We start from the raw sequence: 22,386 nt of genomic DNA on the forward strand, positions 1-22,386 counted from the left end.
GAGCTCTGAGGGGATAGTCGTCAATCAAGGTAACATACAAAGAAAAATTAACCTACCACCGGAGGCCGCACCATTTGTGTGCATCCTCTCGGAAGTGCCTGCGCTCACAAATGGAAAAATCGAATGTCAACAAGATTTGAAAAACAAGGTTTCTTTTTGGCTAACCAATAATAGACCCCTTCCACCCAATATCGACGGAAAAATTCTACATGCTAGAAGGGTGGGATGATTAGGATCCCTCCCAAAGGATATAGCTGGTGACTTGGTAATAGTAAACTTCAGAGATAACCATGTCGTCCCATATGTTCAAAGTTGGCAGCCACAAATAGGAGACGGCCCTATAGCAATTTGGGAACTGTGTGATTTCTACCCTGGGTGAAGCACTACACTACGCTCGCGGAGTTTGCAAAGTTTGCGCAACTTCGCACTACGCGAGCTGCACGTAGCACAGCGCGAACACGCGTAGTGCAGCGCTAATTTTTTGCTTGTTCGCAGTCCTGAGCGTCAAGTTTGCGACCGCGAGCAAGCAAAATGACATCCCGGCGAGATTCTCAACGCGGGGAGGTAAGGTTTCTCATTGTGATTGGTTGCGCATGCTCGCGACCGCTCTCAATGAGAAACTTCCAGTTTGCGTTGAGAAAGCTGCAGTTCGAGTAATAATGTACTTGAGCAGCAGAAAACTACAGCTCGCACTGTGCAAGATGCCGTTTTCAATGATTGCACAGTGCTGGATGCTTGTCCGCACTGGGCAATCATTGAAAACACATCTTGCACAGTGCGAACATGCTACTACGCAGCTCGCGTAGTGCTACGTGAAGTTCGCGTAGTGCAAAGTGCACTTCGCGTAGCTTCGCATAGCTTCACGTACGCTACTTCGCGAACTACGCCCACCCTTAATTTCTACCCTAGAATACCAAACCTGCCACCCGTAAGACTGAATGTAGAAAACAACTACCCGATGGGCAGTAGAGGCCTCGTACCGACCAGCTATAATATTCCCATCTATAACCGATTTGACTTATTCTCTGGCCTACACCTGCTGGACTGACATGTCCTTATATTGCGAAATTAGATCTCTCTGGATGATTTGTAACGGTTCGATGATAAGGAAAGCTGCTATATATAGGAAATTATATGTAAAACTTTTATGTAAATGAAATTTTATGTATTTTTTGTTGCACACTTTTATGGTTACTATCTTTTAACCGAATAAAGTACTTTGATTTTTTTTTGTGTGGATAGCAGGGTGTCCTACCAGGCATGGAAGACACTCCTGGGCTTAGCTTTGATGAAGCAGCAATAGCCGATGCCTTGAGAACAGCCCCATCCTTATTTGGATCTGGAGGGGCTGCGGCCTCAGGCTCAACAACTGACGACTGGGTTTCAATATCGCAACTTAAAAAAGAATGGCTTAGGATTACCCTTCATGGGCCCTAATGATGGAATGCTTGAGAGCAAACATCACACCTCATGGCCTCATAGTCAACATCCTCCCTAGAATCTTTCTCGAGTATGGGCCGTTCAAAAAAGACTGGTGCCAGGTGTCATGGAAATGCACCAAAGACCTCCTATTCCTTATCGTCAAAATGGCCAAAAGATTAGCGGATGCTCTCCTGGTCAAGATACAGGCGGCAGAGGCTGCATTAAAAGGATCCATTCCCAAGACTGCCTTCTCCTCAAAACTGAGATTAATAATGAAATTACAGAAAGCATGGAGTACCTGTTGAAACAGAAAATCACCAAACTTCAAAAGGATGTGGCTAAATTCGACAAAGAGAAGGTTTACCCCTATCTCAAGGATGACTATACCACATCCAAGAACAGTTACTCCTCAGATGAAGGTAGCAGAAGGGGTTCATCCAATAGTGACTCCAGTGGGGGCAGCTGGGTAACCATAATCAATGGAGACCAGCCTTTGCACTATTTTCCGGCTTTGATAATGGCCCAGTATACCATGGTCCCGTCCCCCACCCTGGCAATATCCTATGCATCCTCAGGGCCCTCCACAATACTACCCAATGAACATCCCCCCTTTTTTAGGCAGAGGCTGGGGCAAAGGAAGAAGGAGAAGGAGAGTAGCACAGAAGGGTGTGCAATGGCAGGATCAGGCAGCCTCATCAGTGGAAACGAGGAGCACGAGCAGAGGAAGGAGAGTCTAGTGGTTAACCTTTCCACAAGAATTCTTACTGAGATGACAGTCTTGGAAAAGGGTCTGGGATTTGTTTCCACACCCATTCCTGACAAATTTAATGAGACATGTGAATTGAGGCAGTTCTTTAGGAAGGTACGACCTAGAGCGTTCTTCCAGGATAAGTCTCTACCTCAACAGGATGATACTGGATTACGCAATCCTTCCACGTTCACCCCTATCAATAATATGGTCCCCCCGGAGGTCCTGGCTTTCGAAGGGGCTGTACTTAAGGGACTTGCAAACACCCCCGTACTCCTCTCTATAATTACTTGAGCAACGCAGAGAGAGAGGCTACCATATCACTCTCCAATGATCAGACCATAATCATTAAAAAGGCTGACAAGGGAGGGGCAATCGTGATCCAGTCACAGCAGATACTACACTCCCCTCACGGTTGACCCTACCCGAGGCGTACAGCCAGGATCACCTCTATGGTTATGGAGGGTGAAACGAATGGGTGGATAAATAGAAATGAGGCTCTCTACCTCATCATCAAGAACCCTAAGACCCCCTATTTCTATACCCTCCCCAAGATCCATAAAAACATCACACCGATCCCAGGGAGACCCATTGTGTCGGGGATAGGGTCCTTGCTAGAACCCTTGCCTAAATTTTGTGACAATTTTCTCAAGCCTTTAGTGAGGAAAATACCTTCCTTTGTGCAGGACACCACAGATGTCCTCCACCTTATTGAAAACATTGAGGGGAGTGAAGGGGTGGACCTCCTAGTGACTCTGGACATGGAGGCACTGTACATGAATATCTCACAGCAGGCCACTTTGGAGGCGGTAGAGTCCAGTATACTCAAAGAAGACTGGTCGTCCCCCACACCCATCCCCTTCATCATGGACTGTGCTACCATTGCTCTCACTGAGAATTTCTTTGAGTACGAGACTCAACTGTACCACCAAACCCAGGGTACCTCCATGGGGAGCACATTTGCCCCTAGTGTGGCCTGCGTCTATATGGCTACCTTTGAGGAAAACATCATTAGGAGTCCGAACAACCCATACAGAAACAACCTCACAGTATGGAGAAGGTACATAGACGACATCCTTATACTATCCTAACCTTTCCACCTGTGAGTCCTTTTGTACTTGGGTGAACACGCAGAACCCAATTTTTAAAGTTTACACACATGATATCAGACACTAACATCCCCTTCTTGGACTTGAGGATTTGGCTCATTGACACGGTTTTGAGCACTAATCTTCATAGGAAGGCAGCAGACAGGAACAGCCTCCTCCTCTATGACAGCCACCACCTCAAATTACTCATGGATAACATCCCCTTTGGACAGTTCTTCCGCATAAGGAGGAACTGCTCCACCATGTCTGATTACAAAGTAGAGGGCTAACAACTTCAACATAAGCTTCTGGAACGAGATTACTCTTCTGGACAAATCCGACACTCCTACAAGCGAGAAATGAATTACCCCAGAGAGGTGCTACAACAAACCACTGTTAAGGAACCCACTGATGTACTCACCTGTGTTACATCATTCAAGAGAAACTCAGCCTTCATTAAGAAGACAATCTATAAACATTGGGGGATAGTGAACTCAGGGAATTTAGCTATCCCACGCCCTAGGTTTGCATTCAAACGTACCCCCAACCTGTAGGACAACTTGGTACACACAAGGCCAAGAAGGATGGAACCAAGTGTCCAATGAACACTCTGGGATTTGCCACATGTTACCGGCCACTACCCATGCGGGGGTTGCTCTGGGTGCAACCAGACCAGTGCATGTAAAGAGATAGACTCTCTGAGATCTGTGTGTGGCACCCCAAATGACACACGAACTGCAACACGTTTAGGTGCATTTACCTACTCACATGTCCTTGTAATAAAAGATACGTTGGGATGACTATGAGACAAGTCAAATTACATTTCACAGAACATAAGAGTAATGTGAGATGCTTAAAGACACACGCTAAGCTGTACACTCACTGCAAGGACATGAACTACTGCACAGACAGCCTGAAATGAACTGTGCTTGCAGCACACTCCCACATCACACACTAGGCCCTCTTTAGAATTGAACAAAGGTGGGTGCGCATTTAGCGACTGACACAGATGGTCTTAATGACGGCATTCCATGGGGGATCCTTAGCAAGGACATCTTGATGTAGACAATCATTAACATTACTGATTTACACCACACCTAGTAACTGCCCTGTATTAGATTGACTATGTAGCGGGAGACTATACTTCACCCTACAGTGACACCTGAGCAATTTACGTGTAGTTTTAGACACCATGTGAATAACATTATTCACCCTGTGCTTGCCAGGATCCACCAATCCAACATAGTCAACATGCCTACGGACGACACCAGTGAGAGTGGGCCGCCCACCCTGTGTGAACTATAACAGGGCCTGCTCTTCGACGACCACCACACACGCCCCCTCCCTTTGGTGTCACCATTTACTAGCAATAGGGGCGCTTAAATAGGTAACATTAGGTATTATACCCACTACCTTGATTAAACTGTCATTGGCTCCCTTGCAAATCGATTTCAGACCCACGAGGAATTGATTCCCAACATATGATTGTGGCCTATTTTATAACATTTATACAAGGGTTAATAACATTACTGTGTTAAAAAACTCGCTAACGCCTTTTTCTAGCCAGCCCTTCAACGACCAAGACAGCGGACGGTCATCATTATACATTCTAATATGGCCACCGCTTAGTACCTAACTGCTATACTAAGATATACTGCACTAACAGACACACCCACTTGGAACTGCCTGTGATGTATGCGTGGCTCCACGCAGCATCTTTTGCACGTGTCCAGGGCCAGCAAGGAAGCGCAGAGGAATAAACGCACAGTGAAACCACTGGGACCCTGCTCCGGCTTCTCCTCCCTAGCGTGCGAGTAGGTTTGGAATGTCGGTCCGTCAAGCGACTGTTAAGTGCCAGGTTGGGGGCTGTTGAATGTGTTTCTGCTCACCGAGTTACCCGTACCCGACCATGGCGAACCGACCTTTGTAGTGTACCGCTGGGCGGGGTGCCTTTAGATGACTACTACAAGACTTGCTTCCCACCCGGTAAGGCGTCCTCGGCAACTTCAACCAGAATGCCAGGTTTACTGTGGGGTAGTGACAGTATGCATGGGGTCAACCTGCGGGCCTTTTGAATGTTTGAAAGCACTGGCTTGCTCCAGAAGTCCCCGGTTGAGCCTCAGTAACCCGACCACAGGTTGTATGGCTGATTATCCTGCTGAGGGGATGGCAGTGATTTTAGATTATTTATATACTCACCTACCAGATGGCCCTATCATGGGAAACTTTGCCTTGATAGAGAGCGGTTGGCCTCCACATTATGTTCCAACCATGACTCTGACTTTGGCTCCCCTACTTAGGGTACCTACATTTGAGGTACTCAGCACAAGAGAAGACCGTTGTAGTCAATGCTTAACATTAGTAGGGTGAGACTATTAGATCTTTTTTCTCATCCACACTATTTTTTACTTTTAATCGCGTTATTACCAGAACCAGTTAAAGTCTATGTTGTTTTAATGCACCATTCCCTATTGCTGCCTCCCTTACCATTGGCTAGGTTTTATCTAATTCAAGCACTAACTTACTCTAGCCTGATGAACCTTGATTAGTTGGACCGGGTTGATGACATTACTCACTGCTACCTTCTTGTCGCCTCTTTTGTCATCCCTGTACAGGCTCCACCAAGAAGTGGCAGAACTTATTGTCCGCCCCCAAATATCTTGTGGTAGGTAGAACATCTTCCTCTCACCACAGCCTATAGATAGTTACTTTTTAAGGTCCTGATGAATTGCACTGTATCCTTTTGAACACCTAGCATGAAACATGTTGACCAGTAACACAGAGTAGAGCATTGCTCACCTAGATCATTGCACCAGCGAGCAGCCTCTCTTCACGATTTTTAATAAGGTAGATTACCACATTAATAAACTCACCAGTTGCCTATCTAACCTTTTTAATCCACCACCCATCCACATCTACACCTTTTCCTAGGGCCCACACACCCACGGTACCACATGGCAGAAACAAAAGATCTCCGGTAAAGAGCGCCTCTATGGGTGCCCATCAAGTATTTCACCGCCGACCCGACAAGAAGTAGACCCATATGATGAAGCATGACACCTAGCTTGCTGGGTCTGTGAGAGTTTTAGTTCCGAAAGGGAGGATCCCCCTTCACCCTTATTTGTGCCTTCACCCACTTCTTGTTTCATCCCCTTTTCTCACTCTGAACCTTTTTTCCTGTATTGAGGAACTGCGTACCCATCGTTGTTAAACGCTACATCAGCCCATCGGTCTCTGAAAATAATTCCACAATCTTAAGCAGGGCAAGGAAGAAGGCTGTGGGTGAAGAGGTGCTCATGAGATCAGATAGCTTTCAGACAAGGTCCCATTGTAGCTAGCTGTTTGGAGCTAAAGTTATTCCCAAGCATAGTTCCTTGCTGGTAAATTTCTTTAAGCTCAAATTCCTTCAGCATGGCAAGGCTGCAGGATATAGTAAAAGAGAGTTCTGCAAGTTCAGATACCTTCTTAATGAGGTTCTGCTGAAGCGGATATTCTGCTGTTGAAAAACTAAAAATGGGAGAAACTTCAACTTTCAACCTAGATGCAATGCACCGTGGATAAGCTTGGCAATTGCTCTAGGACCTCCAGAGGTCCTTGAAATGAATGAGACTTATATAGCGCACGACTTACCCTGGGGCATCTCAGCGCTTGCTTAGGGAACCCGTCCTGGTACTCCCCTGTGAGATAACCCTGGCAGGGTATCCACAAGGTGAAAGTCAGGCATCCCTCCGCGAGGGGCCGTTGTGGAGATTAAGCAAGCTATTGCCCAGAGTCACAGAGTGTGAACCCGTGAGTCGAGAAGGCACCGGAGCGAGAATTAACGAGTCCGTGGAATTTTTGAGCCCAAGACCCGCCGAGGCGGGGAATTGAACCCTGGTCCCGGGCCGAACTCAAGCTCCAGGTCTGCCGCCTCTAACCCCTGAGCCACACTTCTCCACTGGAGCATAAAAGTGTCAAGTTTCCCAGGAAGTTAGGACAACTACCATCTGACACAGGCCAGGGTTCCAGGACCTCAGGAACTCACTTGGGGGTCAAGACTTAATCCAACGGAAGCTACCAACCGTGTCTAGGACTAGTCCAGTTTGATCTTAGCCTAGGGGTCCACTTCTCTTCCCTAGGGACAAGAGGGAGAGCAGATCCAGTCCTACAGGGCTCTTCTCGAATCTCAGTCAGCAGGTTAATTTCTCTTCTAAAGTTTGATTTGTGTTCTTTATTTTTTTAAATATTTTTAGTCAACTTCCCCCCCCCCCCCTTTTTGTTGTACAGGGCACAGATATTCATTCAAATTTGAAATGCAAGGTTATGGCAAAGCATACAATACACAACTACAAAATATACAAAGAAATAACAATACAAGGAAAAGCAAAACAAGAAAATAAACTAAATCCTAGACACATTAATTTTCAATACATCCTATCCCGGATCTCTCTCCTTCCACCTTTGTATAGGTTCCGATATTTCCTTTCCTAATTTCTTACCTTTTCTACCCCTCCTTGCATAAATTGCTTTCTCAAGGTTGTAAGAAGCTAGTAATTTCGTTAGCCATTGGTGAAATGTGGGTGGCAAACGATCCAACCAAACCGTGGCAATGCACAGCCTTAAGACAGCCATAGCCATAAAGATAAAGTATTCTTGCTGGGTCTGACTAGCATTATCCTCTATTCCAAGGAGTACCATGGCTGGCGTTAGGGTGATCTCTAGCCTTAATGACCTCTTAAAAAATACTTCAATTTCATCCCGGGTAGTTTTTAAATGGGTACAGGTAGCAAACATATGGACTAAGATCTTAACCATGTTGCAACCTGCTGTCTCTTAGTGCAATCATTTAGCCCACAAACATTTACCTTAATTATACGCATACCCATTAAAGCACACCAGATAGTTGTCCCAGCAAGCTTTCGTCAGTAACAAACAATATATTGTCATTTCTCCCTTGTTGCAATATCTTCACCCCCTCAAACACCCAGTGCTTCCCTGCATGTGAATACCCAACCACAAAACAACGTGCCCTGTACCACTCCCCCTCCCCCAAATCCCTAGCCCCATCCCCCCCCCCTTACGGGCAAATAGGTCAGTCCTGACCTATGCGTGACAGCTGTAGCCCCAAGTGCCATCCGCCCCTCCCCCCTGCCCCTGCTCCTGTTAATGCCATCCCGTGCCTCTGTAATATGCCATGCCATGTCTGATATGTTAAGTGCTGCTGCTATAATAATATAATTAGCCATATAATTTTCCAGTATTGAGCCTTGTTACTTCAACTGTCTCAGGGCCACCGTCATAGTTTTTGGGCCTCCTTTCCTTCTTTTGACCTCATCCAAATATGCCTGAGCTTTGATTTTGGAAAAAAGATCTTAATCTGCCCGCTATCTACTACCATGCGGCGACAAGACCGAGGGTGATGTTCCGCCCCCAGCCGTGCCCCCCTTACCACGGAGATCGGAAATGTCCACTCGCTGCTGCTGTATTCCGTCAGTATCTGCAACTGATCTCTCCCATTCAGACGCCAAAGCCGCTTACCTTCCATGCTCCTGAAACTGCTCACTCTGCTCACTCTGAGTAGCCAGAGCATGTCCCGGTGAAGCTGCGGGGAGAGATGTCAATCGGGACGCCTCATCTGACATCCGCACGTTGATCTTGCTGCCTGCGGCTCCCGTCTCCATCCGATCATCAGGAAAGCCTGGACTTGGCTCTCCCAGGCCGCCCGTGTTCCTACTCGCTATGGGAGCTGATCGTGAGGGGGAGAGCACCGGACCCGACACTGGGACTGCGAATGACTCATGGAGGGTAGGTTGCCGCAGATTTCCCTCCTTGCTGACGACTTCACTATTCTGGCGCTTAGCTCCTTTTTCGTTTGTCAGCGCTTTCTTTTATTTTTCTTTCGGCTTCTCACAATTCTCAGCATCTTCCGAGTTGTCTTTTCTAACGTTCCTTCGGGTCTGGGTCATTGATCTTAAGTTGGTACTCATTGTAGTCGTACCAGGATCGCTAGAGACGGCCTTGTCCCTTTCTTTCTCCTTTTTTTTTTTTGGGTGTCTTATATAGCGCTCGGCTACTCCAAGGAGTGTCCCGACGCTTTCAGACCCATAGCTGAAAACAGAGAATATAAGAAACAAGAGAAGACCAGTTATTGACTATTAAGCCAAGTTTTCAGACCCTTTCTAAAGGCCAACAGATTTGGAGTGCAACGGAGTTCCAAGGGGAGGGAGTTCCACAACTTGGGAGCAAGATGTTTAAAAGAACGGCCACCTATCCTAGCTTTTCTAATGATTGGGACAGTTGCCAGACTAAGGGTTTCAGATCTAAGTGATCTTGTAGGCTTATAAAACGTAAGCCGTTTCTGAATGTAATTGGCCCCAGTCGCAAGGAGTGCCTTGTGGGCCAGTGTAAGTGCCTTGAAGACAATCCGCTTCCTGACAGGAAGCCAGTGAAGGGAAAGTAACAACTCCGATGATCTAGCATGGCGGGGAAGGCCAAAAATGGCCCTTGCCGCAGAGTTTTGGACCACTTGAAGTTTTTGCAGAAGGTAGTCCGGGAGACCCAAATAAAGAACGTTACAATAGTCGATCCTGGAACAAATTAAGGCCTGTACCGTCAGCCTCCTATGGACCAAAGGAAGCAAAGGGAGAAACTTTCGCAACATTTTCAGGAGACCAAGGCATGTGCCGGTAAGGCCTGTTATCTGGGACTTCAATGATAGATTGTTATCAATTTTAACCCTGAGATTTTTAGCCACCGAGGACGAAGATGACGGAGGAAACATATTCACCGGCCACCAGTCCTGCCAAGGCGTTTCTGCCTGACAACCAAAGAAGAGCACCTCCGATTTATCAGGGTTGCACTTGAGGCCGCTTCGCTGAAACCAGTCGAAGACAGCCCCAAGGCAGCCACGGATGCTCTCTCCGTCAAACTCAACACCCTTTTTGCAGGTGAAGAGAAGCTGGGTGTCATCAGCGTATGATATGATCTGGGCTCCAAAAGACTCCGCCAGCACCGCCAATGGAGTCATAAAGATGTTAAAAAGGGTCGGGCTAAGCGCCGACCCTTGGGGTCTCCGACCTCCAACGGCGGTACTTCGGCAGAGTACGGGGGAGCCCAGACCACCTGTCGACGACCCGCTAAATAAGATCTAAGCCAGCTCAACACCGTCCCTTTGAGACCGATCTCATAGAGTCTACTCAAGAGACCCTCACGGGGGACGGTGTCGAAGGCCGCCGACAGATCTAACATCACCAGCATAGCTCTTCCACCTAAGTCAAGAACTTCCTTGATGGCTTCATTTACTTCCAAGAGAGCGGTCTCAGTGCTCAGATTGGAGCGGAAGCCTGACTGGGTGGGGTGAAGCAGACCATGATCTTCCAGGAAAGTGGAGAGCACAGAGTGGACCTGCTTTTCCACAATCTTTGCCAAACTCGGTAAAAGGGATATTGGCCTATAGTTTACATACTTCTCAGGGTCAAGACCAGGCTTTTTCAGAAGTGGAACAACCATTGCCTTTTTCCAGGCCGGGGGGACAGTGCCACTAGCCAGAGATAGATTTAGAACAGGATTTATTAGAGGGTTCAGAATCTTGGCGGTACTGGCCAGAAAGGTCGCAAGACAAGGGTCCAGAGGAGAGCCTGACTTGATCGTGAGAAGGAGATCCAGAGAGGTGGAAGTAAACATAGCTGGAAACTCCGATAGGGCAGGACTGGATTCGGTGGACAAGGTGGATGGATTACTATCAGTGAGAGCTGAGCTCAGGCCAGAGGAGGAAAAAGAGTCTTGGATCTGTTTAATTTTTATAGTAAAGAAGTTGGCCAACGCAGTGACCCATGATTTAGAGAACTTATGCTGAACTGCACTGGCTTTGGGAGAAACAAACTCCTTGACAATAGTAAAGATTTCTTTACAGGAGTTGGATGCTGACTCTATTCTGGTGGAAAAATAACTATTTTTTGCCGCCAAAACATCGGCATGATATAACTTAATAGATGCTTTGTAGGCGGTCTTGGCTTCCGCATCATATTGCTTACGCCATAGTCTTTCAGCTAATTTACAGTTGCGCCGGGATAAAGCCAGAGACTCGGAAAACCATGGCGCCGAGCTCCGCTTGGTGGATGAGCGGGGCGTAGAGAGTGGGGCAAGGTCATCTAGCCGCTCAGTCAGCCATCTCTGTAACGTATCAAGGTCACTCTCCAGATTACCAGATAAGATACAGGGGTCTTCCTGACAGGCTTGGGCCAGACTTTCAGGAGTGACCTTATGGTATGGCCTACTAGGGTGCCTGAGATGGTTAGAGTTTATACAGGATGATTTGTTTCTGCCCTGAATTAGTCATGACAAGGGGAATGGTGGAAAACACTTGATCTAAAGTGTGACCCTTATCATGAGTCGCACCCGACAAATAGGGAGTTAGACCTAAGGGGGCGTTGATGTCATTGATTTTAATTGCATCACCATCCAACTCAGCGTCCATGTGAATGTTAAAATCCCCTAGCACTATGCAGTGTTCAACCTTCAAGCAAAGTGTGGTAATTACTGATTGCAACTCATCGAAGAAGGGACCCCGCAGGCCGGGAGGTCTATATATCAGGAGCACAGAAAACGATTGATGGGGGGACAAAGTGATGGAAAAGACAAGGGATTCGCAACCAGAGATGGACATAGATGGCACGACCACACAAGTGGCAGATCTTAGGACTACAAGTGCAACCCCTCCGCCCCTACCCAAGGGTCTGTCCTGTCTATAGAGTATATAGTCCGGCGGAATGGCTGTAGCAATATCAGGGTTGGAAGACTCACTAAGCCAGGTTTCGGTAAGCATTAGACATAATGGTTTTTCGGTTGTCAACAGTTCAAAGATGTCCAAAGCATGTCTGCACAGAGATCGGGTGTTAAGTAATAGGCACTTGTAGTTGTCAACAGGGAGGGGACGAGGCCCCTCAGAGGCCCGGTAAATATTGGGGTGCCACCCACAACCAGGACAACAGCATTTACCTTTGTAACGCCCTGGAAAGACAGGCCGACAGGTGTCAATATTAGTCCTGAGAGACAGTAGATCTGCAGCGGTATAAGTAAGCTTGGAGCCAACACCACTTGCCGCGCCGTCCGCTGTCGTGACGCGGACGGGCGCAGACGGGCATGACTCTGGCACGACTCCGGCGCAGGTCCGGCGCGTCCGCTGCGCGGAGTCATCACTATCCGTTTTTAAAGCGCTGCTAGAGCGCGTCACCAGCCCGACCCACACCCAATATGGCGGCCAAAAAACGAAGGACACAGCCCTCGGCGTCGATACTCAGCCGAGAGCTGGTGGAAGGCGAAGGGAGGGGGGGGAATGAGCACAGAGCGCCAGAGAGCGCTTAGGAAGTCCCACACACTTATTAAAATCAAGTCTGTAGAACGAACTATCAGAAGTCTTAAAAGGTGCAAAATAGCAAGGTAAAGAGGGAGACCTCTCGGCTTCCGCCTCAAGAGGGAAAAGCAGCTTAGTCAGAGAATCACACGCTTAATCCTGAGAGTCCCTTTTAAAGCGCTGCTAGAGCGCGTCACCAGCCCGACCCACACCCAATATGGCGGCCAAAAACCGAAGGACACAGCCCTCGGCGTCGATATTCAGCCGAGAGCTGGTGGAAGGCGAAGGGAGGGGGGGGGAATGAGCACAGAGCACCAGAGAGCGCTTAGGAAGTCCCACACACTTATTAAAATCAAGTCTGTAGAACGAACTATCAGAAGTCTTAAAAGGTGGAAAATAGCAAAGTAAAGAGGGAGACCTCCCGGCTTCGGCCTCAAGAGGGAAAAGCAGCTTAGTTCTTTCTGGAGTTTTGGGCCTCAAGGGGCCATGCTTTCCATTGCAGTCTGCCGTGGGGGAGGGATGCATGCTTTCAGCGTTTTAATCCAGCAAAACGCTCTTGGCAGTCTAGGTCTACTTTTCGCTACCCAGAGATAGAAGTGCTGTAACAGATTCAGCGGATATAGCACATTCCTCCTTCATCCAAAGCAGCAGCAGCAGCGATCAGAGGCATTTTCCATACAGTTTAACCATTCTGCAGGAGCAAAGAGAGGAGCGACTGCTCCCTACGGCCTGTCAGCGGCTATCTTGCCCCAAGTTTGATTAGTGTTCTGAGGAGGGTACATATCCAAGTCACATTAATGGCTGGTACCACCTTGAGTGTTTACGTTGCTTCTGGCCCCTCTGCAACTAACAGGATGAAGGTTCCCAGGGGAGATTTTGCAGCATTTTATATGTGCCCTATAGAAAGCAATCCCACAGTGTTCCTCTCTGCCTAAATCCAAGATTGTGTAACCATACTCCCATTTTTCAGAGCTTCTATGCCCACCAATCAGTACGGCCCAGAAAATGAGGAATCTCGTCCTTGGTGGCCACCTCAAACCTGTTCTGAAGACAGTTTCCTCCATACTGTTGAAGCCAATTGTGGCACAGTTTTGGGAAAAAAACACTGTGACTGGGAACCCGGTCATGGGGGAACCAGTACACTACAGTCAATGTTGCATCAGAAATCAGGCAAAATGTGGGGTATTTTCCCATGAACCCAGTTTTTCACACTATGAACTTATGCATTGGATTTCAGTAGCTAAAAGATTATTGAAGATTATTGAAAGAGTCAATACTAAATATATCTATGTTATTTTTATTTTGCAAACTGATGAATCACATAATCTATTGGAATCAAATGGTATGCCAAAAGGGACTGCCATGCAGCCACTCATATATCCAGTCACTCACCCACGTAGCTACTCACACACTCACTCACACACCCACACAGTCAGGAACAAACTGACTCACTTACCAATACAGGTTCTGCTACATACACTGACCTACCCATACATATACTCACTTACCCAGTCATCCTCTCATACAGCTATTGACACACATATTCACCTAGCCATACAACCACTCATAAACCAACTCAGTCATCCCTACAATCACTAACATACCCAGTCACTCTCAGATCTAACCACTGACACACAAAATCACACACCCATACACATACAAACACATCAATTCACTAACCCAAACAGTCACTTATATGCCCATGCAGTCACCTATACAGCTACTAACACAGCCAGTAAGTCACCTATGCAGCTAGTGAACCACACACACTCAGTCACTTACTTACCCATACAGGCCCTGAAACACACCCACTCATTCACCCATGCAGCTTCTAACACTCATACTCACTTACCCATACAGCCACTCACACACCAACTCACTCACCAATTCAGTTAGTAACACATGCACCCAACTTACCCATGCATGCACTCATTTACCCACTCTCATACCCATGCAGTCAGTGACACACTCACTCACTCAGCCATATAGCTACTAACACACAAACTCACTCAACCATACAGTCAGTCATGCAACTACTCACACATCCATATAGTCACATACACACCCACCTACTCATCTATATATATATATATATACTATCAGATATAGTCACTCACTCATACAGCCACTCATTCACCCACATACAGCCAATCAGCCACTCACAAACACGTCACCCTAATAGTCACCGACATACCAACTCACTCACCCATACAGATCTTAACATACCCACTCACTCGCCTATACAGCCACTCAAGCACTCACTTATCAATTCAGCCACTGCCAAACCCACTCACTCACGCACACACACACATACACTCAAACACTTACACATCCAGTTACTCACTCATGTACCCACTGACTCACTAGCCCAGAAACCCATTCATTCATATTCTCTGCTAAACATACACACACATACAGTTTATCATCTTGAAACCAAGAAAGGTGGTTCAACTAGAAACCTTTTTATAATTTTTCACAACTTCTTTTTAACATTTTGTATATTTGGGGATTTTTTTGCAAATAAAATGGCAACTGGAAAAATAATTATCTGAAAAAACTCAACATTGGGGCTATGTAGTATTGGGTTCCCAAGGCCTACATGTTCCGAAGATAACCCACTTACATTGAAAGAACTGTTGGCACGGAAGCTGTAAAATTCAAAGAACAAGTTTATTAAGACCCCATGGGGTGGTGGTACATTCCTACAGCACCCTTCGGTAATGCAAGAAGTATCACACCGAACATCGGTGTGACTCGTTCTTTTATACAGTTTACAGGTAATAAAAGATAGGCGGCACAAAGTTACAAAGCGTTATGTACATATAAGGTCATCTTTTGGAATACAGCCAGCTCATTGGAGGGTTTCAACCCCGCTGGTCAGTTTGGCGGCACATCCCTGAGGGACGACTGGTCAGTGGGGACTGCGCATGTACGGGTTGACCAATACTAAAAATAGCCTGTTGCTGGGCAAACTTGAGTGGTCAGTGGTACGGACAACGGACTAAAGGGCACGCTAGCCACGAGGCCGCTTATGGTCTAAGATGGCCGCCGTAACATACAAAATGGCGGTTTCATGTATAGTCAATTTAAGCGGGAAAATGTGTAGCACAGCTAAGCGCTAACTAGGCCATTGTCAAATTACAACAGACGACCCTTTTAGCGTTTAGCTGATGCTACCTCATAGTGAACATAGTCAGGGTGTTCATCGTCAATATCTATCAACATTATCTGAGTTACTTCTTTATGAAGCATCATTTTGTCATGGGCAAGAGCTCGTCTTGATGGTACACAAGCTGATAAACACATAGAGCATAAAGCTGGGCCACATTGGATACATAAGCATACAAAGAACAGTATTCCAACAATGATGCATAGAATCGTTAGCAGTTTCCAACCCCAAGTGGTGAGCATTGACCAGAACCATCCTGAAAGTGTCCAAGTTCCATTGTCCGGGTGTATTTCAGCAGCTATGTTATGTAGCTTTGAAATGGCATCATAAACAGATGGAGAATTTTCAGGTATATAAACACAGCAGCTACTTCCGATAATTCTGCATGCCCCCCACGATCAGCTAGAACTACGTCTAACACCATTCTATTTTGGAGCGTAACGATCCTAGAAATCTGGAGTTCTTCAGTAATATTTCCAAGTGCAATAGCAGTATCATTGGCTACAGCCTCAACAACACGTGTCAGTCGCCGTATTTTTTGACTGTTCAGGGCGGCCCCCACAAAGGAAAACAGTCCCAGATTAAAGTCTACATATTGCTGTAAGGCAGTATCGGTCTGGTCAATGTCATCTAAAACAACGGAACGTTTAACACGATTCAGTACAAAATCATGATACAAAATATAATCATTATGATACATTGGTGGGGCAATGAATACAGGGGGTAGTACAAAGGATACATAGCAAGTGCCTAACCATCCCAACGGAAGCTGATGATAACCCTTCGTTCCACAGATAAAGTAGGTATTGCGAGATGCTACAAATGATATGCCAATTGGACTGTCAAACATGAGTGTGGTGTTGCATTCACTTTTCCCAACCGAAATTGTACCTTTATTGCGTATACACAGATCAGCTTTTGTAGCAATAACATTAATGACATGCGAACTGGATACGTTGATATTCCGCTGATTACTGTAAACACGTGGGGCAGACACATTATCGGGGCGGTACTCCTTCCATTCAAATCGAGTACCCTCAGCTCGTGGATACCCATCCCGATCATGATAACAGATTCTATTCAAACGGAAAAGTACCCCCCCTTTTGTTGGCCATCTTAAAGTGAATAAAAGGGTGTACCATGCATTGCAGGATCCATTATGCGAAAACAGGAGTGGAATGAGTGGTGTACCCCCTTTCTTCTGATGCCCAGGCAACATCCCACACACCCAACAGTTGGACGTATTTGTCATATTATGCGTATGATGTAGGATCTGAATAAAGCTATTGTTCAAATAAGTCTGTCGGTGCCGTTCTTCATGGTAAGGCAAAGTGAAGTGAAAATGTTCAGATGGAGCCGGGGTAGTCGGCAGCAAATGTTCACGTGCAGGTACCACAAGTTCAACTACCCAAGCCATCACCGCTATTACCACAATGGTCAAGACAAAAAGGATGGCACCAAGTATTCTTTTATCTCGTGCTGCAGATGACGCCATAGTTCAAAAGGTTCTCAAATAGTTCACAAAGTTCACAAAGTCTCAATGCACGTATGCATATACCTAAAAAAGAAAAATACGGTGCTGAGCTCCGAGGTAGCCGTTGTTTTCTTCTCCGGGCCAAGACGGGTGTCGCTACACTTGGCAGAACTGATCCCCCCCCCTTGGAATTCCCGGTTTCCGTTTCACAAACCCCAGAGCGGTAACCAACCAGTCTCGAAAAACCAAAAAAATCTTCTTTATCGTGGCCGCAGATTATAACGCTCTCGTCCAGAAACAGTATGGTCCGGGAAGGCTCCCTCAACTTTGGCCGATGTCACAGCTGGGCTCTTTTCTTTATCCAGAATCTCCTTGTAGTCAGTCAGCACAGCAGGATTCACCAGATCAGGAGAGACACGCCGGCAGTGAGTTGAATGCACCCACCGCTTCCTATTGGTCACTCGTACTGCTGTCCGGGTCGCCAGAAGGACCTGCTCAGGGCCCCGCCACCTCGGTTCCAAGCTGCTCGCCCTCTCAAACGATCTGATCATAACATGATCACCAGGGCGAAGATCATGGCCCTCTCCAGTAGAGTTGTCAGGGAGCGCTTCTCGAACCTGTTGATGAATAGAAAGCAAATCATTGGTTAATCGTGCCAAATAGTCATTCATCATTATACAAGGCACATCATGTATCAATCGCGGCTTAGGCACTCCCCAAATGTTCATCGGCCTTCCGAACACCACTTCATATGGTGTGAGGCCAGTTCGGGAGTGAGGTACTGATCTAAGAGAGAGTAATGCTAGCGGTAAGGCATCCGGCCACTTCAATGACGTGGATGCCACAATCTTAGCCAGTTTTAGTTTCAACGTGGCATTATACAGCTCGACAAGACCGGCTGACTGAGGGTGGAACACAGCATGAAACTTCTGCTGAATCCCTAACCCCTTCAGTACATACTCCACAATTTTCGCAACAAAATGAGGCCCATTATCGCTCCACAGAAATTTGCAAACTCCGAAGCGAGGAAAAAACTCCTTGAGCAACACCTTCGCTGTTGTCAGAGCTGTATTGTCTTTCGTGGGGAAAGCCTCTACCCATTTGCTAAAAGCACATACCACCACTAAGACGTACTTCAGATTGTTGCAACGCTCAAGCTGAATGTAATCCATTTGGAGTACCTCGAATGGTGCGGAAGGTGGAACGAACCCTCCTTTCGGAGTATGGGTCCCCTTTCCAGGATTGTGTTGCAAACACACCAGGCAGGTCTGCACTACTCTCTTGGCAGTATTAGCAATCTCGGGATGTTCCCAAACTCGTGTTAGCAGTCGAGTGATTGCGAGAGCTCCCACATGTGCCAACCCATGTGTCATCTGAACCATCGCCTGCAAGTAAGCTGCAGGCAATTTCCATTTCTCCATGTCCTTGCTTCTCCAGCAACCTTCATCATCTAGTACCCCATCTGTTGCCCATGCCGCGAGTTCTGATTCAGTAGCTGATTTCTGAATATCTAAGATTTCTGCCCTAGCATCGCTCCATCGCTCAGCCTGTGATTGTGCCACGTACATGGGGGAGTCAGTTCGAGACATAGCCATTTGTCTCGCTATGCTGTCCGCAAAGGCATTTCCTTGACCCACTTCATCAGTGATCTTTTTATGGGCACTACATTTTATTATCGCCACTTTCTTTGGGCAAAGCAACGCATTTAGGAGATCACGCACTAGTTCTCCGTGCATAATGTGAACTCCATGAGAAGTCAAAAACCCACATTCTTTCCAGAGTAGCCCGAAGTCATGCGCTACTCCGAAGGCGTACCGGCTGTCTGTGTAGATGTTCACACATAGGCCAGCACTCAATTCGCAGGCTCGTGTTAACGCTATCAGCTCTGCTGCCTGAGCCGATTTCTGTGGTATTCTAGCTGTTTCTACCACTGTCTTAAGTGTCGTGATCGCGTATGCTGCGGAAGTCGTACCATCTGGCAGCCTCAAACACGATCCATCAACCCACAGTTCCCCATCCACATCTGGAAGTGGCATATCCTGTAAGTCGACACGACCCTTTGTCTGTTCCTCAGTCAGGAAAACACAATCATGATGTTTTTCTTCCTGACCCTCCTCGACCGGATAGGGCAATAAAGTGGCAGGGTTCAGGGTAGCGCATCTTTTCAGTGTAATGTGTGGCGCCAAAAGTGTAAGCTCATATCCTGTCAAACGTGCACTCGTGAGATATTGGGTCTTTGTTTGATTTAACAGGGCATCTACTGCATGGGGGACTAACACCAACAATTTATGCGATAACACTATTCCCTCACTCTGCCGTATAGCTACTGCTGTTGCTGCCACTGCTCGAAAACACCCAGGTAACCCTCGTGCTACAGGATCAAGAAGGGCAGAGAAATACGCACATGGCCTCTGCTTATCCCCGTGTGTCTGCACTAACACTGACAACGCGCACCCATCTTTCTCGTGCACGTACAATGTGAAAATTTTCGTGTAATCTGGTGTACCTAACACGGGTGCAGAGCAAAGGGCCTGTCTCAATTGCTCAAAAGCATTCTGACATTCATCTGTCCATTCAAGGGGCATTGGAGTAGATTTGGACAGTAATGCTAACAAAGGTTTTATAATGTGTGAAAACCCCATGATCCACTGTCTACAAAAGGACGTTAAACCTGTGAAAGCACGTACATCTCTCTGCGTGCGGGGGACTGGTGTATCTAAAATCGCCTGAATTCGATCTGATGTTAATGCACGCCCCTCCTTAGACAAAAGATGACCAAGGTAGGTCACCCTACAGTATTGAAGCTTTTTCTTAGAAACCTTGTGATTATTCTGTGCCAGAAAAGAAAGCAAGGCAATCGTACTCTCCTCACATTGTGCATAAGAGTCTGCAGCAAGCAGAAGGTCATCCACATACTGGATAAGGACAACCCCAGATTGTAGCTCAAAGGAATCAAGCTGTCTTTTCAGAGCCTGGCTGTAGATACTCGGGCTCTCGGTGTAACCTTGAGGAACACGACAAAATCTATACGATTTATTATTTAACGTGAAGCCAAAGAAATATCTGCTATCAGGATGGACGGGGATGGAAAAGAATGCATTTTTTAAGTCAATTACACTAAAGGTCGTAGCCGTTGGTGGCACCAATGTAAGCAAGGTCGTAATGTCGGACACCACCGGATATTGGGGAATGACAATTTTGTTGATCTCTCTCAAGTCAATAATAAACCGATAGACTTTGTCGTCAGGATCTCTTTTAAGAATCGGGAGAATAGGGCTGTTACAAACATTATAAGGAACCTCCTCCACCACCCCCGCAGTCATCAAATCTTGAACAATATGCGTCAGGGCAATTTCACCTTCCTTCGAAATCTTATACTGTGGTACCCGTGGCAGAGAGGCTCCCTCCTTAACAGTAATATGAATAGGTGGAATACGCATCTCTCCTACATCCGTGTCTGAGGTCGCCCATAACGTGTGCGGGAGAGAGGCCAATGCTTCAACATTCTTAATCGTAAAAAATCTGTTCGGATCTGGGTAATTGTCATTTAGAATAACCCGCACCCCTTCAGGAGCACAGCGTATTGTTGCTCGAAAATATTTAAGCAAATCAATGCCCAGAATATTATCTGGGGTATAAGGTGATAACAAAAATTGGCCAAAGCTGAAATATTTATCAAGACAAAGTGCAAGAGGCTTCGATAATGGGCTAGGAGTGGGTGTGCCATCAAACCCTACACATGTTATCATATCGCCAGACAGGGGAGCCCTCGGAACCAAGTTTTTAGACAAAGCGCTACGAGTAGCTCCTGTGTCGACTAGAAATTGATCAGTAGAACCCAGAATACCCGCTGATACATATGGACCACTCTGATCTACTGACACTTCAACTGATTCCATACCCCATCCTACTCAATCCTATGCATGTACATAATCCTGATGTTCCACATTCTCGCCTTCTGATATCTGATACTGATTCCGTCTATCAAACGTATTACGTTCATCCTGGCCACGGCCCCTCTCTTCAAACCTGTTACGGTCACCTCCACTACCTCTTGCTCCTGAATAACCTCCTCTCGACCTTCCACCTCCTCGACCACGCTGACTATGCTGTTCACGCAGTACCGGACAATCATCAGCCCAATGCCCAAACTCCTTAGAGTAAGCACATTGATCCTCCGCTATATCCGTACGACCATACGACGTAGTGCCTCCACCCCGTCTACCTCTATCATACCCTCTACCCTGTGTTCCACGAACCTGTGCTAACATCACCTCCGTTTTCAATTCTTTCGCTTTCTTATCAATACTTTCTTTAGCCTCCAACTCCTGCCGCTCATAATACTGAGCCATAGTTAACAAAGACGCAGGGGTCGCCGTGGCCCAGGAACTTTCACTCGATTTCAATCGCTTTGCAATCTCCGGTAGGAGATTAGCTACATACTTATCGACAAACAAATGCCTACCCGTATCCTCTGTTAAAGATTGGCCACTGTAATCATGAAACGCCTCTTCGAAGCGTGTAAAGAAATCTGAAACCGTTTCATCTGGCTTTTGTTTGCACGAAGCTAACATAGTCCAATCATCTTTTTAGAAGGCACAAGCGTTTTTAATTTAATCAAAATAGCCGCCGGGAGTTCTAAAATCAATTGACAGGGCTTACATGCCGGTTCCCTATCTAAATCGGCTGCCGTTATTTCTTTCCAAGTCCCCCCAAGTATCATTTCATCATTATTTTTACGAATCTGTCTCCACATATCAGGTGGAAGAATTAACCCAAAAAACAGATCTATGTCAACAAGAGTCATCACACAAGATGAAATAGCCCCTTCCACCCCTTCATAGAATGCCGCTGGATTTTTACGAAGGTCAGGTAAAGAATTTTTCAACGCCATAACATCTGCTCTGTTCCAAGGCGTATACACCAAGTTATATATAAAATATCCCTTCGCATCCTTTGACAATTTATCATCATCTGTACCTGCCCCTTTTGGTGGAACATACAAAGGTGCGGCTTCACGCATAGGCATGACATGCAGCGCAGAACTCTTATCTGAACCCCGGAGAGAACACTCCTTAGACTGCACATTAGACTCCGGCTCGGACTCCTTATTCTTTTTCCGCTCGTTCCGCAATCTGGTAGTCTCATCTCGCA

Source organism: Lissotriton vulgaris, chromosome 7 (genome assembly GCF_964263255.1).
Source record: "Lissotriton vulgaris chromosome 7, aLisVul1.2, whole genome shotgun sequence".
NCBI classification, from domain to species: domain Eukaryota; kingdom Metazoa; phylum Chordata; class Amphibia; order Caudata; family Salamandridae; genus Lissotriton; species Lissotriton vulgaris.